This window comes from Cucurbita pepo, chromosome 10 (genome assembly GCF_057944985.1).
Source record: "Cucurbita pepo subsp. pepo isolate OVF chromosome 10, ASM5794498v1, whole genome shotgun sequence".
NCBI lineage: Eukaryota > Viridiplantae > Streptophyta > Magnoliopsida > Cucurbitales > Cucurbitaceae > Cucurbita > Cucurbita pepo.
Genome location: NC_141807.1, coordinates 7401770 through 7425475, shown reverse-complemented (window position 1 = coordinate 7425475; position 23706 = coordinate 7401770). Strand labels below are relative to the sequence as shown.

The 23706-nt window shown below is 35.0% G+C and overlaps 2 non-coding genes and 1 pseudogene across 2 annotated transcripts; 1 reads left to right on the top strand and 2 right to left on the bottom strand.

The window, feature by feature from the left end:
* Positions 1 to 2597: 2597 nt before the first annotated feature.
* Positions 2598 to 22425, bottom strand: LOC147790523 (uncharacterized; annotated as a pseudogene).
* Positions 6213 to 6284, bottom strand: TRNAE-UUC (transfer RNA glutamic acid (anticodon UUC)). The gene has a single exon. It is a non-coding gene; the product is annotated as a tRNA-Glu (tRNA).
* TRNAQ-UUG (transfer RNA glutamine (anticodon UUG)) lies at positions 13441 to 13512 on the top strand. Its single transcript has one exon. It is a non-coding gene; the product is annotated as a tRNA-Gln (tRNA).
* Positions 22426 to 23706: the final 1281 nt, after the last annotated feature.

Genomic DNA, 23706 nt, shown 5'->3' with positions numbered 1-23706 from the left:
AATTTCATCATTCATAGCCTGCTGCCATAACGGGTCGCCAACTGCCTCGTCATAGGTTTTAGGTTTTGTTTGGGATGTAATAAGAGCTAGAAAAGCACGTTGAGTAGAGAAAAACGAGAGAATGAAAGGTAATGATGAAGGGGATACCTGGTGCCAGTGTCGGGACTTGAGCTAGAGGTTAAATGATTGGCTCCAGAAGACATCTCATAATCCTTATGCCAAGCTGGAGGTTGTTTAGTACGAGTAGAACGTCGGAGTGGAGCTGATATATCAGGTGGGATAGGATTGGAATTAGTGGGCGAATCTGAAGATGGTGGAGGAGACGACGAAGTAGTAGGTGAAGGGATAGGAGGTGAAGGAGGAATAGGAGGTGAAGGAATAGAAGGTGGAGGATGGATGTTTGAGTAGGATGGATCATGAAGTGGTACAACAGGAGTCGAAGGAGCTAATGTCGAAGTTTGTGAAGCTGATGAAAAAGGAAAATCATCTTCACAAAATTTAACATCACGGCTGATAAAGAATTTGTGAGATTGCATGTCATACAACTTGTAACCTTTATGACCACAAGGATATCCTACGAAAACACAAGGAATTGCCCGATGTTCAAATTTTTGCTTAAGATGTACTCTAGTTGCATAACGTTTACAACCAAAAACTTTAAGATGATGAAAGGTAGGTGGTCATTTGTAGAATGTTTCAAAGGGTGTCTTGTTAGATAACAATGGTGATGGCGTTCTATTTATAAGATAAACAGCCGTTAAAATGCACTCTCCCAAAAAATTAAGTGGAACCTGTGACTGAAAAAGAAGAGACCTAGCTACATTTAGGATATGGCGATGCTTACGTTCTACGACTCCATTTTGTTGTGGAGTATAGACACACGTGCGTTGAAATTCAATACCACAAGAAGTAAAGAATGGTTGCAAAGATAGGAACTCAGTCCCATTGTCTGATCGAACTATCTTGATAGTAGTATGAAATTGAGTTTGAACGAATTTAACAAAATTCATTAACAAATGATGTACTTCTGACTTATGTTGCATTAGAAAAACCCAAGTACATCGAGTAAAATCATCAACAATAGTGAGAAAAAAATGCAAACCAGAATGGGTAGGAATTTTATGTGGTCCCCAAACATCACAATGTATCAGATCAAAGGCAGAATGGGTTGTTATTGAACTTCTTGGGAAAGACAACCTAGTTTGTTTTGCTAACGGGCAGGTACTACAATTATGAGAATAACTCGCATTATTAAGATGCAATTGATCAGCTAGAAATTTAAAACGAGAAAAAGAAGGATGACCTAGGCGTAAATGCCACAAATCAGATGACTGAGATACTTGATGAGCTGAAGATTTGATTGAAGATGAAGAAATATGATAGAGACCTCCAAATTGTTTACTCGAGCCAATCATCTTCCCCGTAGCCAAGTCGTGCATAACACAAGAATCAGGATAGAAGGTGACATAACAATTCAAGTTATTAGTAAGTTTGCTGATCGACATTAGGTTTAAATTGAATGAAGGCACACATAAAACGTTGTTTAATTTAAGGTTAGGGCTAAGGGAAATATTGCCCGTATGTGACACACGTGCTGTCTCTCCATTAGGCAAATTTATTGTAGACATGATGGCAGCCTTTGGTTCAGTCATAACAGAAGATTTTGATACTATATGATCCGTAGCTCCACTATCGAGAATCCATGAATTAGAACTCGCGGAGTTAATAGATAATGTAGATATGGGAAACAAACCTGCAACATTGATGTGATTGTCAGAATTACCAGAAGGGTGATGATTGATTGCAGATAAGGCTTGTGCTATCTGTCGTAATTGCTCAGAAGAAAAATTTGGAATAGAATTAGGTGACTGTTCTTCTGTATTCAACTGTGAAACATCGGTCATATTTGCAGATGATCGATATCCACGATTATTGTGTTGATTGACTTGTCTTGTCCTTCCTGAATTATTTTTCTGTCGACACCGATCTTCTGTATGGCCCCTTCTATCACAAAACTTACAGTGAAACTTAAGAATTTGACACTCATTGATTGTATGACCACTTTTATTACAGTGTTCACACGATTTGTCCTTGGCGAATTTTGAATATATTGTTTTCTTCTGCACTGCTGATGCAATCGAGAAATTCTCAGTAGGTTCAGAAGTTACCTGACGCTGCATCTCTTCTTGTACAAGTAATGAATAGGCTTGCCTCACATTAGGTAATGGAGACATCATCAATATGTTAGATCTCATTGTTTTATAAGACTCATTGAGCCCCATGAGCAATTGCATCAACTTGTCTTCTTCGCGTTGATCAATATATATTTGACGTTGATTACAGGTAAATGGTGTGCGGTACGCTTCCAGCTCATCCCAGAGTGCTTTGAGATTGGTGAAATATGTTGACAATGCCATGGTTCCTTGTGACATCGTTGCTATCGAGTTTTGTATTTGAAAAATTGCTGGAGCATTCTTTTGTGAGAATTGATCGTGAAGATCAACCCACACTTGATGAGCTGTCTTGGCATGAATAATGCCTTTAGCAATATCTGCTTCAACGGAATGAGTTAACCAAGATATTATCATACTGTTGCACTAATTCCATAGTTCGAATTCGGTTGAATTTGCATCTTGGGACGGTTCCTCAATTGTGCCATCAATGAAGCCAATTTTCTTCTTGGCAATAAGAGCATGCATAACTGATTTACTCCAGGATTGGTAATTTGCTCCATTTAATTTGATTGAAACAAGTGAATATCCTGGCTGATCAGAATGCTGAATATAGTAAGGATGTGTTAAATCAACATCCGAAATTTTGAAGCTGAATTTGGCTGATTCCGCCATGAAGGAAATTTTGATATTTAAGAACACCAAGATCGGTGCTCTGATACCATGTTAAGAATGAGAAATAGAAATAGAATTGGGATCGAAAGTATGAACTTCATTCAGGTTTACCACGTTTAAATAGGATACAAACTATCAACTAATACCTAAAAATAGAAAAAGAATATATAACTAACTAAATGTTGTAAATAAATAAAATATACAGTCAATCAAATCTATACTAAAACTTCCTAAATATCTAAGATATATTCTAACTGATTATTAAAATATATCTCCAAAATATCCTCTTAATATTAATCCACGTTCACCGCACTTGGTTTACGTTGCATAAAAAATAAACTAGTTATTATTTATTTTTAAAATTTCAACGAATAATGAATTAGCGGAAATACCTTTACACATAAATTTTGATTTTTAATGTTAGCGGGGATAGCTTAGTTCGGACTGAATATCTGAAGGTTACATGTTTAATCCACGTTCACCGCACTTGGTTTACGTTGCATAAGTTCATTAAGTTGCATAACTTTATTCAATCTAAAATTAGTGATTATTTCTTTTTAAAATATAATGAATTAGCGGAAATACCTTTACTTATGATTTTTTTTTCAAATATTAGCGAAGATAACTTAGTTTTGAGAGCGTCAGACTGGAAATGTGAAGGTCACGTGTTCGATCCACGTTCACCGCACCTGATTCAAGTCACATAACTTCACTCGTGACTATTCAATTTAAAATTAGTGATTATTTCCTTTTAAAATATCAATGAATTAGCTAAATACTTTACTAATGAGTTTTCATTTTTAATGTTAGCCGGGATAGCTTAGTTGGGAGAGCGTCACTGAAGATCTCAAGGTCACGTGTTTGATCCACGTTCCCTTCACCTGATTCAAGTTGACTAAGTTGCATAACCTGGCTATTCAATCTAAAATTAGTGATTATTTCTTTTTAAAATCTCAATGAAGTAGTGAAAATATCTTAACCGATGAATTTTTATTTTTAATGTTAGCGGGGATAGCTCAGTTTGGAGAGCGTCACTGAAGATCTGAAAGTCACGTGAGAGCATCACTGAAGATCTGAAAGTCACATGTTTGATCCACGTTCACCGCACCTAATTCAAGTTGACTAACTTGCATAACCTAAATATTCAATCTAAAATTAGTGATTAGGTAATGTGTTTGATCCACGTTCACTGCACCTAATTCAAGTTGACTAAGTTGCATAACCTCGCTATTCAATCTAAAATTAGTGATTATTTCTTTTTAAAATCTCAATGGAGTAGTGAAAATATCTTATTAATCGATGAATTTTTATTTTTAATGTTAGCGGGGATAGCTCAGTTTGGAGAGCGTCACTGAAGATCTGAAAGTCACGTGAGAGCATCACTGAAGATCTGAAAGTCATGTGTTTGATCCACCCTCACCGCACCTAATTCAAGTTGACTAACTTGCATAACCTAAATATTCAATCTAAAATGAGTGATTATTTCTTTTTAAAACTACTTAGACTATTTAATCTAAATTTAGTGATTATTTCTTTTTAAAATTTCAGAATTTTCATTTTCAATGTTACAGGGGATAGCTTGGTTGGGAGAACTTAATATTGAAGATTTGAAGGTCAGGTGTTATTCGACCTTCACCACACCTGATTCAAGTAATATAACTTACTATCTTAGAGATGATTTCTTTTTAAAATTTCAATGAGTTAGTGTAAATAATTTTAATGATGAATTTTAATTTTAATGTTAGTGTGGATAGCTCAATTGAGAGTGCGTTTGTAGATAGCGTGGATTCCTAATTCTTTATTTGACTTTAAATGCTCTATAAGACATTTAGTAAAATGACTCATTTTATTGCATGGAACAATAAAATTGATCTTCCCTTAGAATCTTCAATACATTCTACTTTCAATGTTGCTAAGTTGAGTTCTTCTGATGTAGGTGATGATTTTTCTTATTCGAGGACGAATCCTAAAGAGGGAGATGATGATAAGAATCACAGTGTACATTCTACTTTCAATGTTGCTGAGTTAAGTCCTTTTGATGTAGGTGATGATTTTTCTGATTCGAGGACGAATCCTTTTGAAGAGGGGGATGATGATAAGAATCACGGTGTTCCAACTGGACCTATTACACAACCCAAGGCCAAGAAGATTCAACAAGCATTCATACTTCATCTACAAAATTGGATAGGCTAGGTTCAACCATCATTTCATGTGTGACAAGCTGATTCGTTTGAGTCAAGACCATTTGGAGATTCAAAAGTAAATATTTGCATGGTTGAAGTAGCGGATGAAGTTGCAAGCATCATTTCATGAGTGGTTAGAAAACTTTATTTCTTATTTTAATTTCATAAAGTTTGTAATGCTCAAATTGACTTCGTCTTCTGTGGAGATCTAAAGGGATCGAGATTAAATCACGGCCACTAACTTCTTTTGTGGGGAGACTATAAATACCCACACATTATTATGTAAAAGCATATTTGTGATCAATGAAATTGATCTCTCAAGTTGAGATGATCCCTCGTGTAGAAATTCGAGCATATCTTTGTCATTTCTAAGTTTTATGCAATTCTTGTGGTAGATTGCATCTGAGTCATTCAATCAAGCCTTGATCAAGTTCGATTGTGGAGTGACTCAATTTAGAAAAAGGTTCCATAATCTAATTCTAGCTTTATCTCTTGGTTGATCCAAATTTTGTATAAGAAGGAGCGTCGATTGCATCGATTCCATCAACAGTCTTCCCATGAGTTTATGGTGCATGACCCATTTTTTATACCATTCACCTTCGAGCGCCACCATAGTTTCGCATCGTCCATGAGATGCATTGCGACCAACGTAACTCTTAGGTCCTATGAGCAAGTTCAAGTAACCTTCAAGTATTGTTCTACGTTAAAAATAAAGCTTTTTAATTCCTTAGCATCCCGGTTTCCATTTAAGGGGTTGTGTTCTTGGATTTTAAGTTTGTTAAGCCACATGAACTTGGCTTGAAGTGTGGTTCTCTACAGCCCAACTTGTCAAACTCACTCGGGTGCTCATCAACCATGATGTCGTTCAACAAGAGAGACCTCGAAAACGACTGGATTATCGCATTAACCATTTGAATCACCTGCTCATCTCAACCATGACGTCGTTCAACAAGAGAGACCTCGAAAATGACTGGATTATCGCATTAACCATTTGAATTACCTGCTCATCTCAACCATGATGTCGTTCAACAAGAGAGACCTCGAAAACGACTGGATTATCGCATTAACCATTTGAAATTGAACAAAATATCTATAACCTAACTCTAACAAAGGTACGAAGTTCATAAAAGTCTTTTTAGTCTAAGATAGAAACGGTAAAATAAAATGATATAAGAAAATAATATTCCATTGCCGGGAATTGAACCCGGGTCTCCTGGGTGAAAGCCAGATATCCTTACCGCTGGACGACAATGGATTTTTGGTGTAGATGTCCTGAAGTCTTTTGTCAGATCGCTGAAGAGTTTTAGCATGATCTTTTGCTCAATGTCTAACTCTTCGACACGTCCTTCCCTATGTGTGTTAGAGTTCTAAAGGCTACCGCGACGTTTTCAGCTGTTCGATTGTGTGGCTCTTTCTTCAAAAGAGTCAATATAAAATGTTAGGTCTTTGATTGGCAACCCATCCAGGGGAGTGTCGATTGCATCGATTCCATCAACGATCTTCCCATGAGTTTATGGTTCATGACCCATTTTTTATACCATTCACCTTCGAGAACTACCATAGTTTTGCATTGTCCATGAGATGCATTGCGACTAACGTAACTCTCAGGTCGTATGAGAAAGTTTCTGTAGCCCTCAACTCTCAGGTCGTATGATAGAGTTCTTAAAGCTACTGCGACATTTCGAGGTATTCGATCGTGTGACTTTTTCTTCAAAAGAGTCAACATCAAACGTCAGGTCTTTAATTGGAAACCCATCAAGGGGAGCGTCGATTGCATCGATTCCATCAACAGTCTTCCCATGAGCTTATGGTGCATGACCCATTTTTTATATCATCCACCTTCGAGCGCCACCGTCCATGAGATGCATTGTGGCCAACGTAACTCTTAGGTTCTATGAGAAAGTTCCTGTAACCTTCAAGTATTGTTCTACGTCAAAAATAAAGCTTTTTAATTCCTTAGCATCCTGGTTCCCATTTAAGGGTTCGTGTTTTTGGATTTTCAGTTTGTTAAGCCCAACATGAGCTTGTCTTGGGGTGTGGTTCTCTACGACCCTCCTTGTCAAACTCACTCTGGTGCTCATCTCAGTCATCTTAGCCATGATGGCGTTCAACAAAAGAGACCTTGAAAATGACAAGATTATCACATTAACCATTTGAATGACCTCAACCTCACTTAATGAAATTGACCCAAATATCTATGACATAACACTATTAAAGGTTCAAAGTCCATAAAAGTCCTTTTAATCTAAGATACTATTGAACTTGACCATTATAGTGCCTCTCAAACCAAGTTCATAAAAGTCTTTTGAATTTAAGATACTATTGAACTCATCCATTATAGTGTTTCTCAAACCTAGGTAAAGTTTAAATATAATTGGTGACAAAAGATGAACTATAAAATAAACGAAATAAGAAAATAAAATTTCATTTTCGAGAATCGAACTCGGGTCTCCTTGATGAAAGCTAGATCTTCTGTGTAATGTCTAACTCTTCGACACGTTTTTTTTATGTGTGTGATAGAGTTCTCAGAGATACCGCCACGTTTTTTGTTGTTTGATCATGTGGCTCTTTCTTCAAAAGAGTCAACATCAAACATTAGGTCTTTGATTGGAAACCCATACAGGGGAGCGTCGATTGCTTCAATTCCATCAATGGTCTTCCCATGATTTTTTGGTGCATGACCAGTTTTTTATACAATTCACCTTCAAGCGCCACCATAGTTTTGCATCGTCCATGAGATGCATTGTAGGCCAATGTAACTCTCAGGTCCTCTGAGCAAGTTCCTATAGTCTTGAAGTATAATATCAAAACATATTAACGTATTTGATATGTTAAATATTAAAATAATTGATGTGTATTATAAACATTAAATAAAAATATATATTTGAAATTTGAATGAGATTCATATTAATTAAACATATATTATGATATTCTACGACATTTTAATATTATTGAAATAAGATATTATATCTTAATGTATTAGGTATTCAAATATATAATTTGACAAAAATTATCACAAGTTCACTTTAAATAGAACCCTAGGGTTAAGTAAAAAAGCATCGAACACTAAATACTGTGACAGTTTAGATGATATTTTGCCGAGGAAGCTGATAAGGTCTTCAAAGAGCATGTGGTCATGTCTGGGATTTTAGGTTAGCAACATTGTGAAAAGAAACGAGAAATTCTGATACTGGTAATTAACTACAAACCTTTGAATAAGGTTTTAGAATAAATAAGATATCCAATCAAAAACAAAAATGATTTGATAAAAAGAATTTAGAGTCAAATGTTTTTATAAAATTGGACATGAAATTGGGATTTCGGAAAATTTTAATTTCCTAAAAGGACAAATATAAAATAGCATTTAATGTCCAATTTAGAAAATATGAGAGGTACGTCATGCCACTTAGGCTAAATAACGCTCAATCCGAATTTCAGAAGATTATGAATGATATTTTAAATCCTTTAAAAAAAATCGATAGTTTATATCGATGATGTGTTGATATTTTCTAAAACCATTAAGATCAACACTTTAAACATCTACATACATTCATTAATGTAATCAAAAGAAATCAGCTAGTTGTGTCCATACCTAAAATAAAATAATATCAAACTCATATACGTTTTCTTGGATTTTAAATTTATTTGAGCCTTATTAAAACCCATCCAATGGTCTTTGTCTCAAACTTTGGTGATGACGTATCCTAGAAAAGCAAACTTCAAAAAAAATTTAGGTTCTCTCAATTACGTGTCTTATATCCTTCAAGATATCTGGCACATTTACAAATGTCTTGATGAGTGTCTTCAAAATAATACAAAGTCTTGATTTGTAAGGGATATCTCTACAACCTAAAAAAATCAATTCATTAGTCAAATAAACTCTCTGCTTAAGTCTTATTGACCCAAGGGCAGATCTCATAATGAAACGTGACGCATCAAATATCGGATATGGAGGTATCTAAAATTGTCAAAGAGGACAGAGAATCAATTATCATATTTCATTCAAAAGCCTCCAATAATACCATACAAATTACAAAATAGTAAAAAAAAAAAAAAAAAAAAAAAAAAAAAAAAAAAAAAAAAAAAAAAAGAAGTATTATTTTAAAGAATATTTAATTAACAAAACTATTAAAATCTATTCGACAGTCAAATTTAGTTTAAGAAAAAGAAGGGAATAATCTTGTTTCAAACAAAAAAATAATTTTGCTAGATAGAAGTAAATTTTGTTGTGGTTTGATTTTAAAATTCGACCTATAAAAGAGGTTGAAAACACCTTGGGGGATTACCTATGGGAGAATTTCTAACAAAGTCTCTCTTCTCTCCTTTGTCTTCCTATACTGATACTAAAACAACCAATCATTTACATGGACTCAAAAGTTCAATTACCTATAAAAGAAGTTGAAAACACCTTGTGAAAGTATCTAAGGATACTACGACCTCTAGCTTTGCAAAATCCAGCGTTGTTGGCGCTTATCAAAATCGTTGCCAAAATAAAGTTTAACAAGTGGTTCTATGGTGTAGTGGTTAGCACTTTCGACTTTGAATCTAACGACCTGTGTTTAATTTCCGATAGGTAATCCACCAATTTATACAAAATTGGTCCATAGCCGATTCAGTAGGGTCACTTTTGGACCAATAATCTGTAGAAGGGGTCACTAAGGTTGAGATCATACAAAATGGGACCATAGCTCAATGTTAGAGTATTTGATTGCAAATCAAGAGGTCACCAATTCGAACCTAGTTGGGCCCTGTTAGGTTATGGAGCCTGCTGCTTATTTATAGCTTGGTCAACAGTTATATCCGATAAAGCTATATTTGGTAAAGCTATATTGTGTAAAGCTATATATAGTAAACTGAACCTATATATAGTAAACTGAACTATATATATATATCATCCACTAAAGCTTTGAATTCAAGTCTACAGCACAATAGACATGAACCTATGAGGGCGAAAGGAATGAAGAGGCTGGTTGCGAAAGAAGTTTTAAAGGGTCTCAAATTTGTTGATGTGGGTCGTTGTGAGAACTACGTTATGAGCAAGCAGAAACGAGTTAGCTTCACAAGGACCACTAGAGAATTGAAGAAAGTGCGATTGGAAATGGAACCAGATGTGGAGCAAGGTTTCAAGACCACGAAGCAAGTGGGAGTTAAACTTGAGTTGTAGGGAAACTCACCTAGTGATGTTGTAGAAGATACTCAAGAAACTCCTGAGACTACTGCTGGGGAACAAGATGTGGAGCAAGGTTCCAAGACAACAAAGCAAGTGGGAGTTGAGGTTGAGTTGCGGAGAAAATCACCAAGTGATCTTGTAGCAGATACTCAACAAACTCCTGAGGTTGTTGCGGAGGAAACAGCAGTGGAGCAACTGACACCTGAACTGGTGTTGAGAAGATCATCCTGTACTATCAGAGTACAAGATATGTATGTACCTTCATTACACTATCTATTGCTAATGAAAGGGAACCACAACCCTTTGATGAGACCCTACAGTTGGAGGATACAACCAAGTAGAAGCAAGCCATGGATGATGGGACGTCTAGGCTTCAAAAATGCGTTGTACTGAGATTGAGTACGTGGCAATAGTTGAAGCTGGAAAGAAGACAATATGGATGACTGACTATCTGGTAGAATGGGCAAGAAGCAGCACGAAGATTCTTAACAGAAATAGTCAGAGTGTCATACAGTTGGCGAAGGAACCCGGTCTATCATTTAAAGAGAAAACACATAAGACGATACCATTTCACTTGCAGGTTAGTGAAAGATGGTGATGTGTTTGGAGAAGATAGAGGGTGCAAAGAATCCAGCAAACATGTTGACAAAATGTGTTGATGTTGGAATATTGAGGTTGTGCAAAGCCTCAATTGATATGGTGACATGAAGACCATGAAGATGCTCATGGTCGTTTGAGAATGAAATTCTTGGTTGACTAGATCAGTCTCCAAGTGGGAGAATTGTTAGGTTATGGAGCCTACGGCTTATTTATAGCTTGGTCAACGGTTATATCCGGTAAAGCTATATTTGGTAAAGCTATATCCGATACAGCTATATTTGGTAAAACTATATCCGATAAACCTATATATGGTAAATAGCTATATATAGTAGATGGTTAAATCGGGTAAAGCTATATATAGTAAATGACTATATATAGTAAATGGTTAAATCTAGTAAACCTATATATAGTAAACTGAACTATATATATATCTCGTCCGCTAGAGCTTTGAAGAGTACTTTCTATTCTCTGTAATTCTCTCTTACTGTACATACGTGAAGTCATCAATAGAAAAATTCTTTTAGCCAGAGTTCTCCTTGCACTTTTCTCTATCATGTTCTTTGTGTTCATCTAGATTGAGCGTGTGCGTTGTTGTGCGATCCTATCAGGCCCTTCTATCTTGGATAGAAATTTGTTACACTTTTTGGACCGACACTATGTCTAAGGGGTCACTAAGGTTAAAATCCTACAAAATGGATCCATGGCTCAGTGGTAGAGAATTTGACCGGTCACCCGTTTGAACTTGGTTGGACCCTTTTATTTTGGAGAGACTTTTTACACTTTTAGACTGACACTCTGTAGAAGGGGTCACTCAGGTTGAAATCATGCAAAATGGGTCCATAGCTCAGTGGTAAAGCATGCAGATCAAGAGGTCACCCGTTCGAATTTGGTTGGGCCCTTTTATCATTTTACTTTGTTTTCAACCTCTTTCTTTTAACTTGCAATCGTGCTTGGAGAACCCACCGAAATGTGAGTTTGTAACCCATCCGTTAGGGTTCTTGGAATGATTCTCTAGATTATCCCTTCCATGTTGGGAGTCGGGCCATGGGTCTTGGGTGAAGGAACCGTTGGTTTTCTCATTGTCTTTGAGATAACAATTCTTTTCAATTTTATATAAATTTTTTAAATATGGGTTCATTTTCAAATGCATGCTAACACCCTTATTGTTGAATAAATGACATGAAACTAGTTTCACATAGTAACGTTGCCTTTTGCTCCTATTGGTGGAAGGATAATAGGTCGATTATACCTATAGAGTAGTTTTAAGCGTGACAACGAGACTAATTTTTTTTTTTTTTAGTTAAAAATTAGAATTATAACAATCTGCGTAAAACCCTCAGACTAATTTTGCTTCATTTCTAAATGCAAGCAGACAAAGTAGAAAAATGAAAACATGTAAATGGTAACATTTCAAAGAAATAAATAAGTTTTGATGGTACCAATGCTAACCAGAAAACAATCAACCAAATTTATTTCGAACATAGAAAACTTCATGTCTCAATCTTCTAAAGCCAATAAACCAAAGGGCCTAATATAGTAGAGAAATAAAAAAAAAAAATTACCCACATCTGTGTTGTGCTGTGCCATAAGTGATCAATGGATTTGACCAATTCCTACTATTTTTTTTTTCTATATTTTGAAACTATTTTAAACACTTTTTTCTTGTACTCCTTATAATTTTACCTTTTAAGGTTGTAAATATTTGTGCACCGGTGACTATTATGATTATTAGTCAACTGAGTTAAGTGGAAATAAATTTTGAAGATGAAATTAAAGTATTAATTTTGATGCCATCTTTACCTGAGTTTTGGGATATTGTTATTAATGAGATTCAATCTAATGCCATCAGTAATTCACAATAATAATATTCAAAATACTTGACAAAAAAGAATGGTCAACGTAAGATATTTGAAACAAATGAATATTTTGTCTCTATGATATATCAAATCACTCATTTGAAATTCCTTAATAATAAGCCTGAAGTCTTACCTCTTTTATAGTGAAAAGTTCCTTAAATAGAAGTCTTATTAGATACTTCTAAGAATTTAGAGATCAGCTAGACACAAAGCTAAACATTCTAAAAAAGATTAGGGGTTAAACTTTTAAGTTAACTTAATTTAAGAAACTTTTGATTTTTATATTATCAAGAGTTTAATTGAGCTACGTCAATTCAATCTAGTGTTCCCAAGAACTGAACCAAACCAAACCAACTAGTTAGTAACATGATTTAGTGGAAGCATTTTCACACAAAGTAGAAGCAATAATGGAGGGTTTGAAATAATATAGTTTTCACCCCTTGTTTCTCGAGTGAATATTGAAATAATATAGTTTTCATGTTAAGTTTTGTACAGAAGAAAGAAAGACGGGGATGTAAAGTATTATTTCAATTTTTTTGTAATATACAACAATATATAAATTAACTATAAGAAATATATAAAATTACATGTTCTCCACGAGCTTCAATCAACACCGGAGGGTTACTTCTGCAACCACTCTAAAGGTGCTCAAGATCACAAGGAGTTAGATAAAACAGCTCTAGAACTTTGAATCCAATAACTTGAGTTTGACTCATGATAGGATCTCCCTTCTTGTGGAATCGGCATAAAATAGGAAAACAATTCCAAAATAAATTTTTACAAGGGGTTCTATGGTGTAGTGGTTAGCACTTTGGACTTTGAATCCAACGACCTGGGTTCAACTCCCGGTAGGACCTTTATGAAATGACCTTGATGTGAAAACACAGAATAAGGAACGACAACGTAAGACATTTTAAAACAAAATGGTGTTACCACTTTCATTGAGTGCATAGGTGGCGTTGTCATACTCGTGGCATCCTGCTAGCAAATCTTAGCCTAAGATATTCGCTACCAAAGTTCATCCAAAATCTGATGTTCATCCAAAATCTGATTTATGTCTTCAGGCTAAAGGAATTGGTGGTTTGGAGGAACGTCTTTGAGTGTAGGTGTCTTCAGGCTAAAGGAATTGGTGGTTTGGAGGAACGTCTTTGAGTGTAGGTGTCTTCAGGCTAAAGGAATTGGTGGTTTGGAGGAACGTCTTTGAGTGTAGGTGTCTTCAGGCTAAAGGAATTGGTGGTTTGGAGGAACGTCTTTGAGTGTAGGTGTCTTCAGGCTAAAGGAATTGGTGGTTTGGAGGAACGTCTTTTTGAGTGTAGGTGTCTTCAGGCTAAAGGAATTGGTGGTTTGGAGGAACGTCTTTTTGAGTGTAGGTGTCTTCAGGCTAAAGGAATTGGTGGTTTGGAGGAACGTCTTTTTGAGTGTAGGTGTCTTCAGGCTAAAGGAATTGGTGGTTTGGAGGAACGTCTTTGAGTGTAGGTGTCTTCAGGCTAAAGGAATTGGTGGTTTGGAGGAACGTCTTTGAGTGTAGGACCTTAGATCGTAGATAGGAATTGGTTTGGAGGAACGTCTTTGAGTGTAGGACCTTAGATCGTAGATAGGAATTTTGACTCTTATACCCAATTTAATTTTGAAACTTATTTCCTTCAATTTGGCACGCTCTCGAGATTATTTTTCTTTGTGGTCTTCTATGGAAGCATTCCTTGGAGGTACAGAAACTGATTGGAATCATTCTTGCTCAACGAGTCATCATGTATCGTCGGGTTGGATTTTCAAGTTTTTCTTAAAGTTCTTCAATGGCAGATTGAATTGGGGGAATGGTTTCTAGGCACTTTCAGCACTCTATTCCTTCATAGAACTTGTGGGTAATCTTGTTGAGAAACGGTAGGAATAAGTTTGAAGAGAAATGGTGGAGGATTGCTCTCGAATTTGGAAGAAATCTGAGAGTAGGAGACCCATAATCTAAACGCCTTTCAGCACTCTATTCCTTCATAGAACTTGTGGGTAATCTTGTTGAGAAACGGTAGGAATAAGTTTGAAGAGAAATGGTGGAGGATTGCTCTCGAATTTGGAAGAAATCTGAGAGTAGGAGACCCATAATCTAAACGCCTTTCAGCACTCTATTCCTTCATAGAACTTGTGGGTAATCTTGTTGAGAAACGGTAGGAATAAGTTTGAAGAGAAATGGTGGAGGATTGCTCTCGAATTTGGAAGAAATCTGAGAGTAGGAGACCCATAATCTAAACGCCTTTCAGCACTCTATTCCTTCATAGAACTTGTGGGTAATCTTGTTGAGAAACGGTAGGAATAAGTTTGAAGAGAAATGGTGGAGGATTGCTCTCGAATTTGGAAGAAATCTGAGAGTAGGAGACCCATAATCTAAACGCCTTTCAGCACTCTATTCCTTCATAGAACTTGTGGGTAATCTTGTTGAGAAACGGTAGGAATAAGTTTGAAGAGAAATGGTGGAGGATTGCTCTCGAATTTGGAAGAAATCTGAGAGTAGGAGACCAATAATCTAAACGCTTATTGCCTTCGATTGGGGAATCGACCTTTCTCGAATCTTATTCCATATTGTTGCTCCTACTTTAGACTTTATAGGAGGAGCTTAAACCGACATTGAGAGCTCCAGATTCTTCATTATTTAGAAGTTTGAAGAGAAATGGTGGAGGATTGCTCTCGAATTTGGAAGAAATCTGAGAGTAGGACAAACACAATCTAAACGTTTATTGCCTTCAATTGGGGGATCGACCTTTCTCAATTCTTATTCCGTATTGTTGCTCCTACTTCTGACTTTATAGGAGGTGCTTAAACCGACATTGAGAGCTTCAAAATCTTCGTTATTTTGAGATCGATCTTTCTGGATAATTTTTTGGTGATATCAACTCCGATCATGGCCTTATCGACCTTGGCTTTACATACTAGTCGTTGGATGTGATGATCCGTGCGTGTTCGTTCTAGATCATATCAAATTTTGGAGGAGATCCGACGGTTGAGATTTGAGTTCAAAAGATTTTGCTCGGATGGTCACGGTAGATGCTCTGATTCTAATTAGAGTGACATTTCTGTAATAATCCAATCTTCTAGGGGTATTTTGGTAATTTGCCACCTTCCGAATATTTTATTATTATTTTTCTTGAAAAATCCAAAAATTTTCTACAAATTTCTCATGGCTTTTTTATTATTTTTCCTTTTTTTTTTTTTTAAATCTTGAGATTCCTTCTAGATAAGGAATTACAAATCCGGAAAGATTTTTTATAATTGATAAAATGACTTTTTTGCCCTTTTGATTTACTTTTTCTTTTCCAATCCTTTTCAAAAGGCCTTTAACTCCTTGAAATCACTTATTAGAGTACACGAGTGACTTGACTAAGTCCTTTGTTCTTGCTTAATCCTTTAATTTTTTTTCCTTTCTATCCATGGGTCTTTCATAAGTGGCTTATTCTTATGGGAGATAATTTCCTTCATTTTTTGGGTGTTACATATACATACTTGTTACAAACACAAAATAATAAGCAGACTTAAAAGAAGAACAAAAAATACTAGATTAAAAACAGAGGTTAGTCCATGGCCCACACTCCAAAGTCCGCTCTCATCCACGACCAACTCTTAGTTACTTGAAAAAAAATTGATAAACATGGGGTGAGTAAAATTTAGTAAGTAGCCTACTAGTAGGTTCTTAATGGCGACCTTAAGCTAGGATATCACTTCTTGTTATGTTTTCAGGATCTTATACAAATCTTGAAAACCTTCTCCTAAAATAACCTTCAATTTTCTCCCTATCTATCTTTTTTTAAACACTTTTGAAAGTTAACTAGTAGTTTTGAAGCTTTTTTTTTTAAAAAAAAAAAATTAAAAAAATAAATAAATAAATATAAAGAATTTAATTAGCGTAAAATTTATTAACCTCTCCATCTATCTTAGCCTAAAATTTAATTAGCGTAAAAAATTAAATATAAAGAATTTTCTCCCTATCTATCTTTTTTTTTAAACACTAAAAAATCAATTTATTTTAAACTAAAAAATTAATTTATTTTAAAACTAAAAAGTATACTTAATTTGACTAAAACATCCCTTATCCCAACTATAAAGAATTTAATTCCAAGCTCTCTTCTAATAGACAAACGATTTATTAACATCTGTTGTAAAATTTCACTTCATCAATTTAAGTAGCGTTCAACTATAAATATCGAATTTTAAAGTATTCCTCGGCAAAGTAAATCTGTTGAAACTATCTATCAAAGGTGTTCCATAATGAGTTGTGGAGAAGTGTTTCCTTCAATTCTAATTTCAATTAAGGATGTCAATGACAAAAAAGTGCAAGAGGCTAGAAGGTTTGTAGTGGAAGAAAATAACAAGAGTCATGGACATCGTTTTGTTTACAAGCTGTATCATGTGTCTTATTCATGGTTACTTAAATCTCGTTGAATTGGTGCGCCTTTCACATCAGAGACATTTGTGCCTTAAACCGAGCTCTTTGCAATAGCAAACTTATTAAAAACTCTTTGCTTGCTACAACATTTGCTTGACATAATTGGACCAAAGGACGTTATGGACGACCATAGGTCACTGTATTGGTCTCCAATCATGAAGTGTGACATCGGATCTTTGTGCATACCATATTCATTAACTATAACATGGCAAGAAATTTTTTATGTTTTGACTGGCCATGACATATTCTGTTGTACTTATATATCTTTAATTACCTGTGATTAAAGAAAAGAAGTATAGACATGGTTTCCAACCAACCCTTCCTTTATAGTTAGTTCGACGAATGGGTTTTTGTTATCATTTTATCGTTAACCCTTCCGCTCGATTTTGTGTTATGATATCATACAGGGAATGAGAAGCGACCTTACTTGGACAAAATTATATACCGTTTGATAATTATTGTTGATAACAAAGATATATTGAATTATAAGCATTTTAAGTTCAAAAGTAACAAATTACTTATACATCTTTTACTTATAATCTTCATATTCTTTATATAACGATAAGGAAAGGAGGGATAGAAAAGATACTCATAATATCATTATGACTATGCCATATTTCATTAATAAAAGAGAGTAATACATCACAAACACACACATATATATTTCGAGAGAGAGAGGGCTTTATTATAAGTAGAGATAGCATTCTAGTAGTTGTATTGCTACTTGGGGACAAGGAACTCGAGAACTTCTTTAAAAGTTATGCACCTTTGTAATAAAAGACCAAGAATATCATCGTTATTTATAACTTCTATCACAATAATATAAATTCTGCGAGGACGACGTTCTCTAGTCATACCAACCAGACCGTTCACCACACGCTTGTAGATGAAACGATGTCCACTATTCTTGTTATTCTTTTCAACTACGAACCTTCCTGCATTCTGCACTACTAGGATATTGACATCCTTAATTGGTACTAAAGCATCTAAAGGCAACCCTTCCACACGGCTCATTCTAACAGCTTTGGTAAATAGTTCCAAGAGACATTGTTATGCCAATTTTGTTCATGAATACTTAAGAATTTGATATTTATAGTTGTAGTTGAACGCTACTTAAATTGATGAAGTGAAATCTTACAATGGAGTCTAATAAAGCGTTTGTCCATTAGAATAGGTTGAAATTAAATTCTTTATAGTTCGAGATAATAGTTGTATTCTCTAAGTCATTGAGACTAGTTTTACTAGTACTTGTTAGTATATTTGAGTATAAATATTAAAATGATTAGTTATTAAATATTGTTTGAATTAAAGCGTTTATAATTCAAATGATCTTCATAACCCTAATTCATAAAAAAATAAATAAAATAATTAGGAAGCATTTATGTGCTAGATCAAAATAAAATGCATAAAAAGAAGTTGAAGTAATTACTTTATTCATGGACCTTTAATCTTAAAAGTAACTTAAAATATTGCAATATTGTGATTCAATAGCCTATTATGAAATTAGGCCCGAACTAAAAAAATAATATTTTTAAAAGATGGAAAAATTCATAAGCCAACCAAAATATGTATTCAAAGATGAAAAACTCACAACAACAATCACAAACAATATTAGCATCTTGTCTTTTGGTTTGTCACATTTTCAAACATGAACAAACCTCAATTTCGAGTGCGGTGAGTATTATGGATCATAATCAACAGTACTTTGCAAGTAGCTTTGAGCATTCACAAAAGGTCAAAAGTTGAATTTCTTTAGAATGGTAACCAAATAACCCATGATTATTGTTAAATTTCCAAAAAAATACACCACAAATTTCGTTTATAGATATAAATGGAACCATTGATCTAATACCCTGATTATATAATTGCATCTTCACTAACAAACCCACCTCCGAGTGATCATCTTCACCAGAGGCTGCAAATTAAGAAGCCTTCCAGGATTACTCAAAAGTGAACGTTTAAGACAAATGAAGCTATATTTGAGCAAGAAAAATCATGTTACATGTGTCTGGGATACCAAGGAGACACCAATGCATGCAATCGCTACCACCCGAAGTTTCTTTGATATTGTAGTTGGATCTTTGAGACTCATCCCTCAGATTTGAAAGAGTAGTTATATCCAACATTCTTAATTGTGTGCCTCTTACAGTACTCTCAACAAATGGATCGCTTGATCTATTCTACTCTACTTTACTTCCTCTTGATAACGGTGTGGTATTGACACAACTCATATTGCTGATCATCATCACTTACATCCAAAAAAAGAGTATAGCGGTCGACTATCGTCAAGGACCCATTCACCATTTCCATTCCTACCTACGGAAAAGTTTTATTACATTCATTTCTTTCTCCTTTCTAACTTCTTCATTCTCACATTAAACTTTTTTTTATTTAAAAAAAAAAACGTGAAAAGGGAGAAAGAAGGAAGAAGAAAAGAGAAAACCCTTCATTTTGAAAGCTTATCAAATACTCTTTGACTGATGTAAAGAAAGCTCGAGAATAATTTATTCTCACGTCCCTCTTAGACACTTGTTGGATATATATCCGTCCTTCACATGTCGTATCATAATCATATCATGTCATAAAAACTTCGTGATTATATCCTTCCCTAATTTATCATAGCCTTAACGTCCTTAGACATATCATAGTTGTGTCGTTACCTGAACGTACCTTAGTCTTAACGTTACAGGAACGTATCCTAACGCTATCGTTCTATCAATCTATCATAATCCTATCCCTTTCTACCCATAACGTTACAGGAACGTATTGTTTTATGAATCCATCGTGACCATATTGTTGTTATCAATCTGTCATACCCATAGCACTTCGATACGTAACCAAACCATAACGTTTCATGAACATGTCTTACTCCTATCGTTACATTACGTTTAGTGCATCCTTCTCGTATCCTATCTCAAATATACCATTGAACACATGGTACCGTAAGTATTATCATACAATTCACATATTATAACATATCATAAGCATATTGATTCACAAATATTTCACACATATCAATATATATGTCACTTGCAGAACCACGAGCACAGTCAACATCAAATATAACCATACGGATGGTAAGGCCACCTACCTGATTAGCTTAGGCTGGTGTCCCCAATTTATCCTTAAGAAAGTTCGATTTGTCTTTTGTATTAAAGTCAACCTATATGAACATGACATCAATTTCAATCATTTCTCTAAATTTTATGATGCTCTAGTGTTAGATTTCATGGGAAAATTGCACGAATAAGGTCTTGAAATGTTTATATATCAAAACTGTTTAACACTTTCCAAATCTTGATTTTTTGGCTGTTTGTGTTTGTGTTTTTTTTTTTTTTTTTTACTTGTGTTCCTAATCTTACTTTGTGTTTGTTACTTTTTTTTTTAATTATGTTAGCAATTAGCCAATAATCAATTCATCCTTTATGTTTCTTTCTTTTTTTAATTATGTTAGTCATTACTTTTGGCTAATTTAAAATATTCTATTTATATTATTTTATTTTATTTTTTTGCTGTTGATGGACGTATCTTTCTAAAACATACTAAATAAAACTAAATAATTGGTTAAGAGAGGATATGAGATATAACTTAAGGTTAAATCTCTTTCCATATGAGAATAACTCATTCTCATGTCCATCTTTGCTACCATATACTAAATGAAGGATTTTATTTCTCTTGGGTCAAAACCATCCTTAAAGCACAAAATTGAAGTTGTAGTTAGTCAATTATAATATTTGACGTGCTAGTTTTCAAACTACTTTAAATGGGTGCAAAGAGAGCATGAGAATAACTTAGTTTCACTAATCTGACACGTGTTGGGCATGTACTGAACACTTGTTAATACGATGGATACATTACAAATTTATAATCCATCGTATCAGACACTTGACTTTGAATATATTTTGAGAGTGAAACATACATTAAGCTTTTTTTTAAGTATACAAATATATAAACTTATTTATATGAATTTATTTCTAATATAAAATTGATAAATTTTTGAAATAATTCTTTTTAATTAATGTATCATTGTCACATCGGTATCCTAGTTTTTTAAGAATGACATGTTACTGTTAGTAACAGAAAAAGAAAACGGTAAGATCAGAAGAATTGGGAGAAATCTCTCATCCAATTGAAGAATGACTAAATCAAATCTAATTCAAATAACTAGATCAAATCTAATCCAAATAACTCAATCAAATCTAATCCTAACAATCCCTCCCTTAAACTGAACACGAATAGTAATCAGTTTATATCTACGATCTCAGACAAAACTTCCACCAGGTAACTTCACCAATTCCCATGTGCCATTTCTGTTTATTGCTCTAGATCCCTTGCGTGCCTCCATTTCTCACTCTTCAATACTTCTCTAAAGTTCACAAAGTTTGCAGGTTCAGTAGGGGTAAACATGGCTGAGCTTCATCATCTTCTTTTCAAAAAAAACTTCTCCTATTGCATAGTCTCTCATCCAGACTGGTGGTCTCTTATTCCTTGCCTTATTCGAGCTAGGAGAGCTTGCTTCAGCCAAAGAGCCAGATGAAATATTTTTCTCTGCAGTATTTTCATCTGCCGCTTCTATATCCTTATTTTCATCTGTCGTTACTATATCATAAAGTCTGTAAGCTTTTGACTCTTCACTAACTCCCAGCAAAACATAACTCAAACTCTTATCATCTAGCTTAGTTCTCTGAGCTGCCACCTCTTTTTGTCTCTGAATCAACTCGAGCCCACAATATTGTTCTTCTTCCTTCCGCTGCAGCTCCAGAACTAATCATCGCTGTGCTTTTTCTACCCTTCTTCTATTCTCTTCCAGCATTTTATCTAGCTCTTCTCTCTCTTTTCGTGCTTGTTTTTCTTTTTGTCTTGTAGCAGTAAGAGCGGCTTCTTTCTCTTTCTCAAGCTGCACATCAACATCATCAAACAACTTCGTGCGACCTTCCTCTATTCATCTCTGTATTTCTAATTTAGTCTCTTCAGAGTTTAGCCTTTCTTCAACATTCTTCTGAATTAGTTCTTCCATCCTCCTAGCTGCATCTTCTTCTAACTTCTTCAACTCTGTTTCACGCCTTTTCTTCTCTTCTAACTCTTTCTTAAGCTTCTCTATGGAATGATTCCGATCAGTGGATACACGACTAGGACTGGAACTGGACGATTTGGGGAAAGGAGATAACGAGGAAGACCTACTTATGCGTTGGCGGCTGAGGGAACTTGAACGGCTGCTTCTCCTCGAATTGGTAGTGGAATGATAGGGGAAAGAACTTGGGTCCCTTATGCTTCTCTGACTATGGCGATAGGAATTGGAGCGGTGAGTGTACGACAGAGACCTTGAAGCACTTCTCCCCATATGTTTCTATTGAGTTCGAACGGCTGCTACAGGCTGAGATATAGCATGCAATACGAACATTCAATTCAAAGACATCTTTGTCTCCATGATTAAGCCTCTCTCAGGATGAAACACCTTGCATGTTCCATTCTGAAACAAAAAGGTAACCCCTTTGCTTGCAATTTACCAATACTCAACAAATTGTTCCTCAGGTCTGGCACATAGAACACTCCTGTGATTATCATTATGATTCCATTCACTTCCAGCAGTACATTACCCTTTCCGGTTACAACCATGCTTCAGTTGTTGCCCAGCTTCACTGAATCTCTGAAACTTCCATCAAAATCTGAAAAATATTCCTTCTTCTCACACATATGATTGCTACATCTCGAGTCAAGGAACCACATATCTTCTCTATTGGCCTTATTCATATTCACGTAAGCCTCAGCGACATCTCTTCTTGACTCTCTGCATAGTTTGTCTCCTTCTCCTTGCTTTGACATTCCCATTGAAAATATCCTAGCTTGTGACAGCTATAGTACTCCACTGTGGCTTTGTTGAAGGTTTGTCTGCCTCGTCTGGTATTGCTTTGACATTTCCATTGAAAATGTCCTAGCTTGTGACAGTTATAGCACTCCACTATGGCCTTGTGAAGGTTTGTCTGCCTCGTCTGGTATTGCTTTGACATTCCGATTGAAAATGTCCTAGCTTGTGATAGTTATAGCACTCCACTATGGCCTTGTTGAAGGTTTGTCTGCCTCGTCCCCTTCCTCTGCCTCTAAAGCTTCCACGACCTTGACTTCTTCCTCCAGCAGACTGCACAAGTGGACTCTCCATTGACATACTTTTATTATGACACACGTAGAAGACTGCTGCTTCTAGTTTTAACTAGTTTAGAGCATGACTCTGATACCAAAATGTTAGGAACAGAAAAAGAAAACTGGAAAGATCAGAAGAATCGGGAGAGATCTCTCATCCAATTGAAGAATGACTAAATCAAATCTAATTCAAATAACTAGATAAAATCTAATCCAAATAACTCGATCAAATCTAATTCAAATAACTAGATAAAATCTAATCCAAATAACTCGATCAAATCTAATTCTTACATTTATCATATCTATTTGGTATCATATTTATGTCTCGTATCTCTATCTCATTTTTATTTTTGTGACTCTGAGATATTTTGCTTTTATAAATAGATATTTTCACGAAAATAAGTTTAATTTATGTTGAGATGGAGAATAAAAATTGACACTTAAGAACGTTGATACTTGGGACTTTGATTCCTCTAGGTGTGAA